Genomic DNA, 15770 nt, shown 5'->3' with positions numbered 1-15770 from the left:
CATGGTGGCCATGCTCTGCCTCCATGGTCTGAGTTGTCATGCTTCCAGATACAAGTTGCCAGAAACCGCAGGAGGGGAGAGTTTTCTCATGCTCAGATTCTGATTGTAGGTTTCTCACAGACATCTGGTTGGCCACTGTGAGAACAGGATGCTGCCTTAGATGGGCCATTGGCCTGATCTAGCAGACGCTTTCTAACGATCTTATTTTTTGCGTTCAGCACTCTTAACAGTACAACAACCACCCCCCCAAAATTGGGAGGAGCAGCAGGCACCGTCTGAGGGCACATGGGTTAATATACACCATGTGTATTTCATGGGAAAGTGCATAAAAGTGCACATATTTATGCAACAACACACAAAACATTCATATTAGGAAAAATGCCCACTGAAATGCTGATTTTAAGGGCTTTTTCTAAACAAAAAGCCCCCCCCCCAAGAGTGCAAAGTGATGCAGAAATGGGGCAAGTTAGGACTGGAAAAACAAGAAATGGGGAGGGGGGGGGAAATGGTCCAATTTATTCCTCCTCATCATGCCACTTTTTTTCTGGGCCAAGTTCAGGAAGCGGTCCAAACTGGGAGTCATTTATAGTGGTTTATTTGTGTACCTGACTGGATACCCCAGAAAGACGATTCACCTTTCCAGATTCATTTTGCCTTGCCGATAAAGCTGCTGCCTTAGTTGACCCCCAAGGCTTGTCTCTGTTCTTCCCTTCACTATTTGCAGCTCTTGTTTCATGGACAAAGCCTTGCCAGAAGATGAATGAATGCGGTGGAGAGAAATGCTATGATTCATATTCTATTCCTTTCCCTCTGTAACAAACAAAATACATCATAAGGAACCTGCCTTGAAGTTGTAAGTGAGAGTGTAAACCGTGCCGAAGAAAATGGTCTGTAATAGCTTTAAAAATGTTAACTTTCCCAGAAACTCGCAAGAAGAGGTAGGCAGAAAGTTGTTTACTGTTTTTATTTTCGTAGGTTTTACTTTTAAAGGTTTTGAATAGCATTGAGCTGAAATGCCTCCCCCATCGCCCCAATTTTACCACCCTTTTCTTGGATTTGAGGTGCAGGTGCTTAAGGAAAAGCAGTGGCCTTGCTAGATTCTTAAAAATCTCAGGGTACAGGCCCACAACACAGGGGAGATTTGGTGAAATGACCACTCCCACACCCTACTCCAGATAGGATGGAGAACTTCAAGAAGTTACTTGTGACCACATATAGCTTTGCCCATTCCTTTTAGTGCACTATATCAGTTGAATTGTAGCTGGGCTGCAACTTGACACATACCAATTCCTTGTGTACTGAATATTACTGTATACTTGTTCTTTCGTTGCATGGTTTATATTGGGCGTCCCCTCCCCTCTTTTGTGTGAGGGATTTTGAAAATTAAAGAAACAAAAACCCGCTTGTCAGGTACACACAGAGCATGGATTGCCAGGTGCACAGATTGATGGTCTCCACTAAGGAGCGAAACCCGAAGGTCAGCTAGATGGCAGACATTAAATTAGATATTAAAACAGATGGTGTGAGCATTTACTATTCCTCCAGGATTGACGAGTGTATTACTGAATGCTATGTAAAAATGCCAAACATATCCTTTGGAACTGAAGGAAAGCTTAACTTCCCTAAACCTGCATTTGTCTTAAAATGAAATATTCATGTTTTCGTTGGATTATTTTTCGAGTCTGCGAGAGTTGTTTCTTGCAAAGCCACTAACTCCCTCCATGGGAAATGTGTGTGACACTCTACTTCCAGCAGAAATCCAGGAATGTTATGTTGCCTTCTGTAAAAATTTCACAGGGTCACAAACCTTCAAATGTGTCGCTCCTCTGCTCCTGGGATTAATGGACCTTTTCACGGCTCACTCTACTGCCACCATCCCAGAAGTATTTGCCAAGCAAAGCAGAAAGCTTCCTGCCCCATGCATCCCATCTTATATTTCCTTCACTTCCCCTATGGATGTGAAAAGGAATCAATATGAGAAACCCCACATGGATCTGCTTTACAAGCAGAACAAAGGAGAAAGAAACAAAGGCATGCTCTTGCCCGGAAAAAATACCTCCTAGCGAAGAGTGAAAAATGGAAACCTCTTGTGTTTGGGGCAGGGAAAATAATAAAGCTAAGCAAAAGTTCAAGGTGGGAGCCTGCAGACGGTCACTGTTTTGTCGGAGAGATTCATGTGCATATTGGAAAATTTTAGGTTTGCAAAATTAAAGTGGATTAATGTGCTCTGTTGCCCTAGCACTACAAATCCACCTTAAGAAAGAAATGGAATTTTTCTCTGGTTAGGAAAGTGATGGGGGAAAGCTTTGAAAATGTGGCGTAAATGAAGGATCATTGGGAAGATGTATAAACACTCTGCAAGCAAACTAGTATAAAAGCAAGGATGCATATTTACTGCCTTATAACCTCCAGGCAAGCAGGTCAGAATGAATAAAGACTGGATATAACATGACTTCTGCATAAGCTTTGTTCAAGCAAATCAAGATGAATGCCCAATTAATAGGTTGTCTGGAAGAGACCTGTTTTACAGGACATTCACAAAGGTGGATCTATGAAAGCCCAGTTTGGTCGCACTGGGCGCAGAGCTCCTGATTGTTAGGAGTGTACTACTCTTGTGTAGGACCCTGGTAGAGACACATACCCAACTGGCATGTTCTCTCCCTCCTGGTTGGTCGTTCGGGAGCTTCAAAAGTTTTCTTCTGCACGAACATCACAGCGACTAATACCAAAAGGCATTAGCATGCTTAGGGATTCACAGAGTATTTGCAGTTTGCGTAACAGAACTTAGTAGCACAGCATTTTGGCTAATCTACTTTTATTTACATATAATACACAAGGAGCATTCTGCTTTAGCTCCATCCTCTTTCTCATCAGACAGCGAAGAGAGAAAGAACAAAGGACAATACTCCCACTTCACGGAACAAAGGACAATAGTCCCACTTCATGGAACACAGTAATACCAAAACATCCTGTCTCCGTCACTTCCCACACTGTGGAATGAAAACATACACCGTCATGGGATAGACAACAATCCCATGACTGCAGACACAGGGAATAAATCTCCAACACTGATATGCCGCAGCAGATGGTGCAACTATGAAGTCCAATGGAAGGCGAGAGGCAGGGTGTGCATGCTAGATTTGGGCATCTCACAGGGCACCACCGAAATTTGAGGTGCCAACTGACATTCAGTATTGTTTCGAGGGATTTCTTAACATGCCAACATAAAATCTTTCTTATGGTTATGTTATCCCAGGTAATTGCCTTTTGAAACAACACAAAATGGTGGCTAGTCCTTGTGCAAAAGTTCTGGCAAAAGCGAGAATCAAGAAAGGAGACACCCTTCCCATATCAGGGTTGTTGAGGGTACAAGATTATCCCCATTGCATTCTCACTTTGCCAATCATACTCCTGCCTCTTAAAATAGTTTTCGAAGTTCACCGACAGACCTGGAAAACCCCAGAGCTGTTTCTCAATACACCTAAGGAATTATTTCGCTGAGGAAAACAGACAGCCTCTGAATGTTGTTATAATTCAGTCTAACAGTTCCTATTTGCTCAGGTCAGCTTGTGGGAAGGGGAGGTGAGTCAAAGTCTGAGGAAGATAACGTTCCCTTGGAAGTTATATTTATATCTTTAAAACTTAAGTAAAAAATCCAAAGAAAGGGGTCTTCAGACACTGGATCAAGTGATTTGATGTTACACAAGGTTTACAAATGTTAACATCTTGCCTGAATGTAAGACCTGCATGTAGATGCTCAAGTAAATAATGTAAGGTTGATGTACTGCATTACATAAGTGTATGAATAAAGCATAATTTCTGATGTAGAATAATTATTTGGTACTTGCATACTTTTCTCACATGAAGAGAAATCACATTATAATTATTTTTTCCGGAATGCAGAAAATGTGCAAAACTAATATGAATGTATTGAAATCTTGCCAATTCTTGTCTCTGTGAGGTTGTTCTGTTTTATTTGGCATAACTGCCAAATTTTATAAAAAGATGTTGACAATAGGCTCTGGCAATCATTTGAAAGCAAGCAGTCAGTTTGAAATAAAGCAATTGTGAAAGGGGGACAAAATATATCACAAATTTTATTGGGAATACTAAAAACATTTCTCCCCATTTGTTGTGATGAATTTGTTCTTAAACACTGACTTACCGATGGGCTTACTTACTCCAGTTTCTAACTGGACAATATCACAGGATTCTGTACCATGTAATGGTTATTATAATGCCTTACAGTGCTTATAGGTCTACTCAGGAGTCCAAGTTCAGGGATACATGCCCCTAGATAAGAAGATACAGGATTGCTCTGTAAGATTTATCAACCTTTCCTGCATGGAGATGTCAGCTTTTAAACATGGTTTAAAGGCTTCCCACCTCCCTGTACCCCAGCGCGCTAAAGTTACCTTTTAGAATCTAAATGTAGGTTGGGAGTTTGTGGAAAATAAGTATATTATGACTTTTTTGTATTGGATCGGATAATTATAAGGTGTATGATCTTTATTGTATATAATGGTGCCTCCGAAAAATGTTACATATCATTTTGGAAGACGATCACCAGTGTCAAAGCAATGATTCAACTTCGATGGACTGTTCATGTTGTTTGGATGACTGATTATCGCCTTTGAAAGCAACTACTTTATTCCCAACTTAAGAATGGAAAGTGTAATGCCAGTGGACAGCAAAAGAGGTTTAAAGATGCTCTCAAGGCAAATCTAAAAAAATGTGATAAACACCGACAACTGGGAAACACTGGCCTGTGAGTGCTGCAGTTAGAGAACAGCCTCTACCAAAGTTGTCATGAACTCTGAAGAAGCACAAACTCAGGATTAAAGGGAGAAATGAGCTAAGAGGAAGCCATGTTTGGCAAACCTTCAGTGTGATCAACTCCTGCCCAGAAACCTATGTCCCCAGTGTGGAAGGACGTGTGGATTCAGAATTGGCCTCCACAGTCACCTACAGTCACACTGTTAAGATCATATTCATGGAAGACTATCTTACTTGGCTACAAGTGATCGCCAAAGAAGATATTTTGTTGTTGTAAACTGCCTTGTGTACTGTAATATAGAAAGGCAGTATACAATTTAAAGGTGAAATAAAACGAAGTAGCTTGAACATGACAGGGAAGCTTATGAAGCTGTGGATGCCTTGGGTAGGCGAGGACTACTGTAAAAATGGTGGGGGGCGGGCGTGATTTCACTGTAACAGACTTCTGCTGCAGTTGCATAGTCTAGGGTTTTCCCATTTCTGTAGTGTTTGAGCTTACAACAGATCAGTGAAGTGGGCCATCATTTTTGCATGTTATAAAGGAGAAACTGAAGTTGAGGGATTGCAGTCTGTCTGACACAAATCAGTGGCGGCAGAGGCAGGACTTGAACCCAGATCTCACACCTCATTAGCTACCAGACTCCTGTGGCTCACAAACCGAGACGGATAACTCTGGAAGCAGACAATTTGAGGGCAGGTAGCGCACAACTAGGGATGAAGCAGACCAGTTGCTGTGGCTCTGACAGCAGAGAAATAAATCTGTTTTCTCTCCTGTCATAACATCTGCACAGTGTTGCCCAGAGGAGCTCTTCAGGATGGTGAGTAGCCTAATTAATCCAGGCTGTCTGGCCTTAGACTCTGAATCATATTTGGTTTGCGGGTGTGGGGGCTGGGCGAAACCACTCATTCACTTCATTTTTGCTTAGTTTGGGATCGCCAGTGGTAAAATTACATAGTTGCCCTGTGTATTTCAACTAGTTTCTGTGGATGCTGCCAACTGATGTAGAAGGGATGACCAGAGTAATGCAATTAAGTAATCTACACCCATGCCGTTTAGTATAGACAGGAAACTGGTTTGGTTTACAAACATATCCCTTTGGGAGGCTGTACTGTTCAAAGACCTTAACTGTGTGGCTCTCATTCAGAAATCATTTTGTGCCTGATCTTCAGCTTTCCCTTTTCAGATAAGCTGCACCTTCAGAAAGATCTAGAAAGTACAAACTAGCTGCTTTGGCTTCTGTTACCGAACATGGAATGCAAAGTATTTGGAGCTCATGATAGCTGCTTAAGACACTATTGATCATGAATTCCGTTGGCCTGAGTTGTGCGGTCTAATGTTCCAATCGGAGGGCAATCTCTGAAAACCCTGTATCAGAACTGTCTTTTTCCACGTTTCACAGTTCACTGCCATGGCTAAGCAATTCGTTCATAGGCTCCTTGTAGCTGAAAAGGGAGTTAACTGAAGTTGCAACCTGTGTATGGATATTGTACTAAGGTACGCTGAAGAAACAGTATACTGGGAAGCCTGGCATAAGATTATCTCTGATGAGGGTTCATTGTATTCCTGAGACATTATATATCCTATTGTTCCCTTGGGGAAATGTGTAGTTCCTCCATGTTTGTCAAGTAGAGTGTGCCTTTCAGGCACAAGCAGAACTGTTATTATTAATAAAAAATGCACCAATTATCCTTAAAAGCCTTGATATGTTACACATTTATTTTTTAAAAAGCAATACCTGCCACCAAGTGGAAACCTTTTATCATTTCACCAATAGTTAAAGACAATTTTGTGTATTAGATACACGACTGTGTATTAGATACATGACTTTTGTTCAGTCGTCAGATAGTACCAAAGAAATGGGGGATGGGGTGGGGCAGGGGAGAGGCACAAGGGAATTTGAGCACAGAATTTTCTTCTCTTTATTTATTGTAGTCTCCCCTCCCTGTTCTTATAAAGCATATCTGATGAAATTACTGAGGGACAGTTAAATCCCCTGCCCCCTTTTGTATGCATTTTATTCAACATACTGTGGCAAACCTTTCCAGCCAAAAAATGACACAGAGCTCTTTTTCTCTTTCGGATCTTGTTAGCTTAAACATCTTCTGGCATAGAATCATAGGTCCTATGTCTACTCCCAAACCTCTTAGGTCTTATCAATTTCAGTGGGAATGTGAAGCACACACTTAACCCTCCCATTGAAATGGGGCTTTAAAAAGCTTAACTTTGGCTCAATTCTGCAAAGCATGTTGATGATGAAAGAGTGTTGCATCCAAAACGGAAAGTGAACTTACACAACTAGCTCAAACTCACCTTAATTTTCTTTTTACAACAACAACAACAACATTGTTTCCAAGTCAACTACGGGATCAATTTTATTCATTTATTTGAGTTTTATACCACTTTGAAGGATCACAAATCTCAGGTGGTGCCAGTCCCATCTGAGAAGAGAATCACATTTCTGTCTCTGCTGTGTAGAGTCCCATGAGACCATCAACTTTACAAGCGACACAGGCCAAGTCTCGGGACAAGAAGATGACTTTAGGTCCTGCTGGCAAAAGCAGCCACAGAAGATATTGTCTTGCAGGGGCCTACAGCTAACCGAAGCCTTACATAAGCTGACAAGACCGAAAGTCTGGTAAGCTCCATCACTCTGGCGGAGCTGGCTGGCTGGTTAAGGGGCTTTTACCCTAGGGTTGCTATATTTCAAAAAGTGAAAATCCGGATACAAGTTGTTTAGCTTTTTAAAACTTTTTTTCTGGGAAAATGGGCAAAACTGACACTGCCGACATGGATTGCCATATGTCTGGATTTCCCTGGACATTTTGCTGATTTCCACCTGGACACTGCTTCCGAATGCAGCATTGAGGGTATGTCCAGGAAATTCCAGATGTATGGCAAACCTATTTTACCCTGTAGAGCAGTCTTTGAGATCTGTGAGGCTGGGAAGGCAGAAGGGAAACCACAAGGTACCACAGGCAGAGGTACCACAAGAGGATGTTGATAAGACTGTGACTTCCAGCCAGGAGCACCCAGAAAAAGATTTTAACAGCCAGCCACCCTCGGCAAAAGTCCACCCTTGCACATAGCAAGGTCTCTAGGTCATGACCTGCAGTTGCTTTGTTAAAAGGGGGCATGTGAAGAGGGCCAAAGAGAAAGGCTGCACCCTAACACAGTGCTCACATTATTGGGAGGAGGAGAATGGGTGGGCCTTAAGGAAATGCAGAAGCCTCACCCCAAGACTCTCCCCCCTCCCCAGCCATATCATGCCTCTCTTTTTAGCCTTGTGAAAACAACTGCTATGGAAAAAGTACTTGGGCTTGAATTCAAGCCCTGACCTCTGACCAGGAGTGGGTGGTGCTGTGGGGTGGAGGTGCTTACCTGACCTCTTGACAGCTAAGTCTCTGCTGCTCGCTGGAAAGGAGAAGGTTGGTGAGACAGCAGGGAGGTTAGCATGGTGCAAACCCCCCAGCAGAGCTAATCCAGCACTCCAGCCAGTGCATTTGCACCATCCTAACCTCCCTGACACCTCAAGCCCAGTAAGAAGTAGCAACTCAGCTGCCAGTAGGTCAGATAAGCACCTCAGTTCCACCATGCTATCTGATACTGCTTCTGACTCTGAGACCCATGGCTTAGGTTTTCAGTGGGCGAACTGGGCTGGAGCAGAGGCCTCATTCCTAGGTTTAAGACCCATCACTTTTTATAATAACTATGTAGCAGGTGAAAGGAGTATGATGGAGAGCTGAGATCCCTTGCCAATATGTGTGATTCTAGCAGTTATTTAATGGATTGGAGGCCAAGGCAGCAGCTTTACGTGACACCTCAAATTAAAACAGAATGGAGTGTATATACGCTTCTGAAATTCATCTGTTATATCTTGATAGTGTGACACTGATCATATCAACATCTACCTAGCTTGTAAGAATTTTAAGGCATAATCTGTTTTATTCTGTTTGCCTGATCTTCCACACTGGTCTTTGTGTTTCATCTTTTTTGTTTGCTGCGGTGAGTAAAAATGAAGGTCTACACTTGCCACAAAAAGATGACATATTAAAAGAAAGGGTTGACAGAGCATATAAATAACATGAAAATGAGGGAAGTTCCTGGGCAACATAAAAAAAATATGAGGTTGAATAAGGCAATTTGATAAATACCACACTTCAACAGAAAAATGATTTTGAAGGAATCGGATCATTAAAGTAGCAGATTTGACTGCCCTACCAATCTTCAGGCGTTATAATTTAAAGTAATGCAAACAAAATAATTCATTATCCATGCCAGAATACCTTGGGTGCTTCGATGTGCCATTTTTACTTTGATTTTTAAAGCTGATTTTCTACAACACATTTCTCCATGAATTACACATGGAAGGCCCAGAGAAGATTTTGGCACTATTTCATGCCAAGTGTTGCTTTTCTTTAAATGTTTCAAAACTTTAAAGAGGTCTAGCATTACAAAGCAGAAGGGAGCAATGGCTGACCTTAAAAATGAATCATTTTGCATGCTGCACCCAGGATCAAGCTGCAGGCATCTTGTTAAGAACTATTCAGTAAGCAAAACAAGCAATCTGTGTCAGGATGGCTAAATATGACTTCATAGCGTGTTGTATTGCTGCTATGAGTCAGTGGTGATGGGGGAAAGGGATAGGGGACTTCCAATTATTTGCTACCTATCTCCTCCCTGGATCCTGACCATGCCATTCAAAAGTAGCACCCTACATTCAAGGAAATTCTCTCTCCACCTCTCTCCCCCTGCCCCCACCATTTAAAGTATAAAACAGAAATAACCCCATATTTGACTGTTAATGTCTGGTAAACCCAAGTATGATTGTTTATCTTTATGGTTACTGAAATTCCAGGTGCTCATTGTTTTTGGTGAGGCTGCCTTGAATCATCTGTTGGCCATCCTTGGTTTCAAGGAAAGATTGAGAACCAAGCTACAGCTGATGCTAAAGACATAGTCAGGAAGACATCTCTTTCAAAATGGCAGCATGTCTCCCACCCCCCTCATTTTCTTCCTTCCCTGGCATGCTCCCAGCAAAAATTGGCCTACCTTTAGTGCATTGGCACCAATGGGAGCTTTTGTCTTGGGCTAACAGAAGTACAGGAGTGAGGTGGGTGAATTTAACTCAACTGTATCAGGGGAAGAAAGCCTTCTTGCATGCTGTGGACCTGATGAAAATCACCCTCTTATGCCTGTTGTTAATTAATTAACAAGAAACATGACTAATTCTCTCATGATGTGATTAGCAGCTTGTAACAGCTCTGAACAAGCATTTCTCAGAGATGTTTTAGGAATATCCACTGTAGGCACTGTATCGACACTTTATTGGTGTCAATAAAGCTCTATTTTCTGCTGAGAGCTTCTGGGTTTAGGTCTGATTCATTTTTGTTTTTCCTTCCCTTGTTCCCCATTAAACTTTCTTCTACCAGAATACAACAGTGTGACTCCACCCCCAAACCGTAATTTTATTATGGTGGATAGAATGATAGTCTCTTAAGCAATGCAAGAAAACACATACATTATGATCTCTCTTCATCTAATTCTAAATGAGTTATATAGATTAGTAGCTTTTTCGAGAGCCAGTGTGGTGTAGTGGTTAAGAGCGGTAGTCATGTAATCTGGGAAACCGGGTTTGTGTCTCCGCTCCTCCACATGCAGCTGCTGGGTGACCTTGGGCCAGTCACACTTCTGTGAAGTCTCTCAGCCCCACTCACCTCACAGAGTGTTTGTTGTGGGGAAGGAAGGGAAAGGAGAATGTTAGCCGCTTTGAGACTCCTGAAGGGGAGTGAAAGGCGGGATATCAAATCCAACTCTTCTTCTTCTTTTTAAAAATGGTTTGTTTGTAGATATGATTTAGTCACCTAAATTTGGTAGTAGTTCTTATTTTTACAATGGACAATTTACATTTAAATGGAGAAGCAGCAAGAATTCCTTTCACATGCAAAAAAGTTCATTAAAGCAGATCAATATGTTGGGTTGTTCTATAGACTACCATTAGTATTACAGCTAAATAAATATTTTATGTAAGCACGGCCTTTTCCGACCTAATATTTTGAAAGAATCAAGGGGATTACCAGAATATTTGCTTGTAAAGCAGGAATCTACATGTGCTTTCAGCAAAGCAGTTTTAATCACCGACTGTCAACTATAATATTTCAACATATGTACTCCTTCAATGGCAGGAAATTACAGGATTTTAAGGTCTGGGTGTGGGGTAGGTAGTGACTGAATATATGAACATTTTAGGTGTGTGCCTCCTGTTACAACATGCAGAAAGTATGCTTACATTGGCGCGCGCGCGCACACACACACACACACACACACACACACACACATCTTGGAATGTGCTTTGGGACTCTGGGAAAAATAGATAAACCGTCTAAACGGTGAAATTCATTTGCTGTTAAGTCACCTAAAGGTACTAACTGTGCATAGCACTTTGGGAAATGTAATGTGAAAGCAGAATGCCACATAAATTATTGGATTTTCTCCCCTGATTCTACCTAAATGACCTAGAAGTGCAAATCATTTGTGTGTATGTGTGTGTGTGTATCTCACACCAATTGGTTCTTGCTTGAAGACTGTAACACGAAAAACTTCATCTGTGCTCAGTGATGTTTTGCCCTCAGCAAGTAGTGCCAGTTATAAAGTCAGGAAGAGACTGTGGTAATTAATGATAAACGGAGAAAAATTAACGAGGGAAGGTTCACCATTCATATGAGGCCTGCTATAATACTGTAAACATGTAGAAAAATATTGCTGCAAGGCTTTAAACGTATTCATTTTCTAAAAAGAGAGTACAATGCAATCATTTGCATGTGTATTCAGATGTGAGTTTGATTCATGCTGTAATACAGGCATCTCTCCCTCATGAGTTTGCCATTGCATGAAGGAGGAGAGTGAGGGTCTAGGTACAAAACCATACAAGGTGCCTCCATGAATAAAGATGGTCCCTGGTGCAGATATTCAGCTCCAACTCATGGAGGGCAGCAGGGCCAGGTCATCAGAAATGTGATAGAGGAGAAGGAACTCATAACCAGCCTTCATTTCTTCCCCTCACATGAGGTGAAATGGCGGAATAGGGCGTTGCTCCCAGGCAAGTGGTTGCAGCCTTAAAGTAGAAGTGTCACTCTACATCCAGAGTTGGAGACAGCGTGCCACTGAATGGCAGATGCTGGGAGTCACAGGTGGGGAGAATTCTGTTGGACTCAGGTTCTGCTCACAGCCTTGCCATAGGCATCTGGTTGGCCACTGTGAGAACAGGCTGTTGGACTAGATCAGCTTTTCTCAACCTGTGGGTCCCCAGATGTTGTTGAACTACAACTCCCATCACCCCTAGCTAGCAAGGCCAGAGTTCAGGGATGATGGGAGTTGTAGTCCAACAACATCTGGGGACCCACAGGTTGAGAACTGCTGGACTAGATGGACCTTTGGCCTGATGTAGGTGCAGTATCCAGAGGACCGAGGCTCGCTGAGCCCCCTCAATTTTTTTTTGAGGGGGCCGAGTCCCTCCATTTTTGAGGTTGAACCCAGAGCTGGGCATGGAGCGACAACAGGATATCATGCGACGTCATATCAGGCCCCCTTAATATTCTTCCGAAGATGGCGCCTCTGTCTAGCAGGCTGGTCTTATACCACCTTACAACCTGGACACCTTCAGCTGAATAAGTCTTAAGTCTCTAAGTCTCTGATGAAACAGAAGGCATCTGTGGCTCCTTCTTATCCCCACCATCATGGCCCTGTGATCTTCTTGCCAGCCCCAGATGTGTGGGACACCTTGAGTTATGTTGGGCAGGGAAGTGGCGGATGAGAAAGGTTGGGTAGAAAGGAGGAAGGAACTGTCCCTGGATTGTGTCTTATTGCATGAAGAGATTGAAAGGTGTGAGTCTATTGTGCAGCTTACCTGTCAAGCCTACTTTAAAGCCACTGGATACACTGATTCCAGGCAGTGTCCTGAGGTAATGCAGTTAACTGTTCATGTAACAATGCTCTATACAAAAACAGTTAACTGTTTCTCCGACTACCTTCAGGTCACTGATGGCTAGCATGGGGAATGAGGCTCCTCTGTACCTCTCCGTCTTCCATATTCTGAAATGTTTTTAGTGGTTTTGAATTTTATAATGTTTAAATTATATTGCTCTGTTTGTGATGCAATGCAGTCCATGCATTCTGAAATTTGCAGGCATGCAATTTCTTGGGTGCACTTGGTTTATGGAGCTCTGAGGCTTTAAGTATTGTTAAGACAGGGCTTGCAGTTTAGCTGTGCTGTACTCTTATTTGCATTCTTCCTATGGGATTAGTGAGTACTTTTTGCAGAGTCAGAACAGATAAAAGGTGTGGAAAGCTTCCTTCCTTCCTTCCTTCCTTCCTTCCTTCCTTCCTTCCTTCCTTCCTTCCTTCCTTCCTTCCTTCCTTCCTTCCAACTTCAACATGTAGAGGATGGAAAGGGAACCTTGAATGGAGTTAAATATACACCTTTTTCTGTGGGAAATAGCTTTATATGTGATTATATGAGTCTGTGTATATGTTAAAGGTGCACAATTGTGTGTAGGTTTGCCCATTACTCAGACTTACTAAATTATATTGCAAGTCATCTGTCACATACTGTCAAATAACCCTACTGACATTGCTACTCTCAGGACAGTCAAATAATGTCAAATCACAACTGCTTTGTGCCAAGATACTGGCTGAAGCTGCAAGCCAGCAGTTGGATACTGTTAGATGTTGTCTGCAAGGGCAAATTATTTTCCTGATGGCACAGGCTGATGCCCAGTAGTAAGTATTCACAGAAACGCCACTGAATATTCAAACACATGGAGCCACAACTGAGCGAGATGGGTGGAAGGTGTTTCAGCTAAAGGGAGTGTGCTTGTGTGTACATGTACGTAGAGTTCATGCAGGAACACACCAATGGGACAGAGCAGGGGGAGAGAGCAGAGAGCCTAGTAGAGAAGAATTCCATTGACCAGCAAATTTGAGATCTGAGAGTGAGCTGCTGTATAGATATTATTACCCAATATTACTTGGATGAGCTTGTTTGGGCTTTCAGTTGAGCCTCTAAGGTTCAGCCAATAGATAAGACATGGCTTGTTAGTGGGATGCCCCCAAAATGCCTTTCCCTAAAGAAAATACAGTGGTACCTCGGGTTAAGTACTTAATTTGTTCCAGAGGTCTGTTCTTAACCTGAAACTGTTCTTAACCTGAAGCACCACTTTAGCTAATGGGACCTCCTGCTGCTGCTCCTGTGATGAGGCTGCATTTTAATGTTTTAATGTTTTAATGTTGTATTTTAATCTTGTTTTTAAGTTGTATTCATTCAACTTGTTTTTATTATTGGTTGTTAGCCGTCCTGAGCCCGGCCTTGGCTGGGGAGGGCGGGGTATAAATAAAAATTATTATTATTATTATTATTATTATTATTATTATTATTATTATTATTATTGTTGTTGTTGTTATTATTATTATTAACCCGAGGTACTATTTCTGGGTTAGCAGAGTCTGTAACCTGAAGCGTATGTAACCTGAAGCGTATATAACCCGAGGTACCACTATACATCATTGCTGACAAAACTCTTAAAGACGTTTTGCGTTCAATCAGCACTTTACTAATTGCTGTGTTGCAGGTTCAGGCAATATGTCCTGAATGTCAGTTTAGAAATCCATTTTTGAAAGTGCAGTAGACAGCAATGAAGCACACGCTCACAAAACTGCACATAATGCAAGGCTTTGCCTATTCCTAGGCTGCATTTCCACGTATGCTTGGCACCATTGGATGGGCATCTCACTATCAAAACCACAAAGGGACACATTGACCTTCATATTGCCCTCTTAACGGCATTCCCTTCTCATTTTCCTCCTGCCTCAGCAGAACCTCAGAACTAGTTACTGTTGCCGCGACCCTTTTGAACCGAAAAGGACAGGCTTCTAAAGAATGAATCTCCCAGGGTGCTGGTGGATGCTATTCTCCTTTTTTGTGTTAATCGGCAAAGCGATAGGAGGGTGTCAAAGCAAAGCTGCCAGCATTGCTTGGCATTCCTACCCTGGCTTTGTTAAAAATTCCAGTCCTCAGCGGATTACAAGGATGGCATTAGAGCTTCAAAGGAAAGCTGGCTTAGCACTGAGCTGCATCTCCTCAGAAGCTCGATCAACTGAGCAGTGCTGGAAAGACCTGCGTCACGCCGCAGCCTTTCATAACTCTGTCCTGATGTGAGATATCTTAATGTGGGAAAGGAAGGCTTAAAAGAAAAGGGAACAATCAAGTTTCCTGGAAAAAAGACAGTAATGATGATCACCTATCCCCTGCAACCGACATTGTAAATATGAAGATAACATGGTATATACGTCCAGTGTTTGTGGTAGGTGATGCAGCAGACAAAGCATTCAAGTTTTAACTTTATGAGTAAAAGCCAAAGCACATTTTTCAAACAGAAAAATGAATCCAAGCAAGGAATTTTTCTACCTATCAGATGCATCTTTTTAACATGGCAACATTGCCTCCTCCCATTAGCCAAATATTGCCGAGGAAGAACATCTCACTTAGTGATGGGGGAGACCTAGAAGCTTGAGGTCCTCCTGTGTAGTTCGTGAAACCCCTGTGCACTGTGCTCACTTTTTCAAATGTACTGCAGTTAGAAAAGACGATGCAGGTGGTTGTCAGGAACTCTGTAGCAGGACCTCAGGCAGTAGGTGCTGCCACATATGTTTACAGCAGAATCGGAGATGGTGGGACCCTCAGGAAATATAGTTGCCATGGCTTCCAGATTCCATGGTTGCTGCTGCGCATACCTCCCCCAGGCACCAGTCTCTCCCATGGAATTCACCTAGGAGTAATTACATCCATCCTGGATTGCATCAGATAACCCTCAAATATCTAGTGTGGGAATTGTGTGGAGAGACTTTCTGTAAGCAATTGGTCCCTCAACCTGCTACTCAAGCCTGATACCATCTCCTCCTGTTCCTTTCTGGTATTTAGGGTGGGGCAGCCAGAGGTATG

Source organism: Podarcis bocagei (genome assembly GCF_964188305.1).
Source record: "Podarcis bocagei genome assembly, chromosome: 3".
Classification (NCBI taxonomy): domain Eukaryota; kingdom Metazoa; phylum Chordata; class Lepidosauria; order Squamata; family Lacertidae; genus Podarcis; species Podarcis bocagei.
This window is presented reverse-complemented; position numbering follows the sequence as displayed.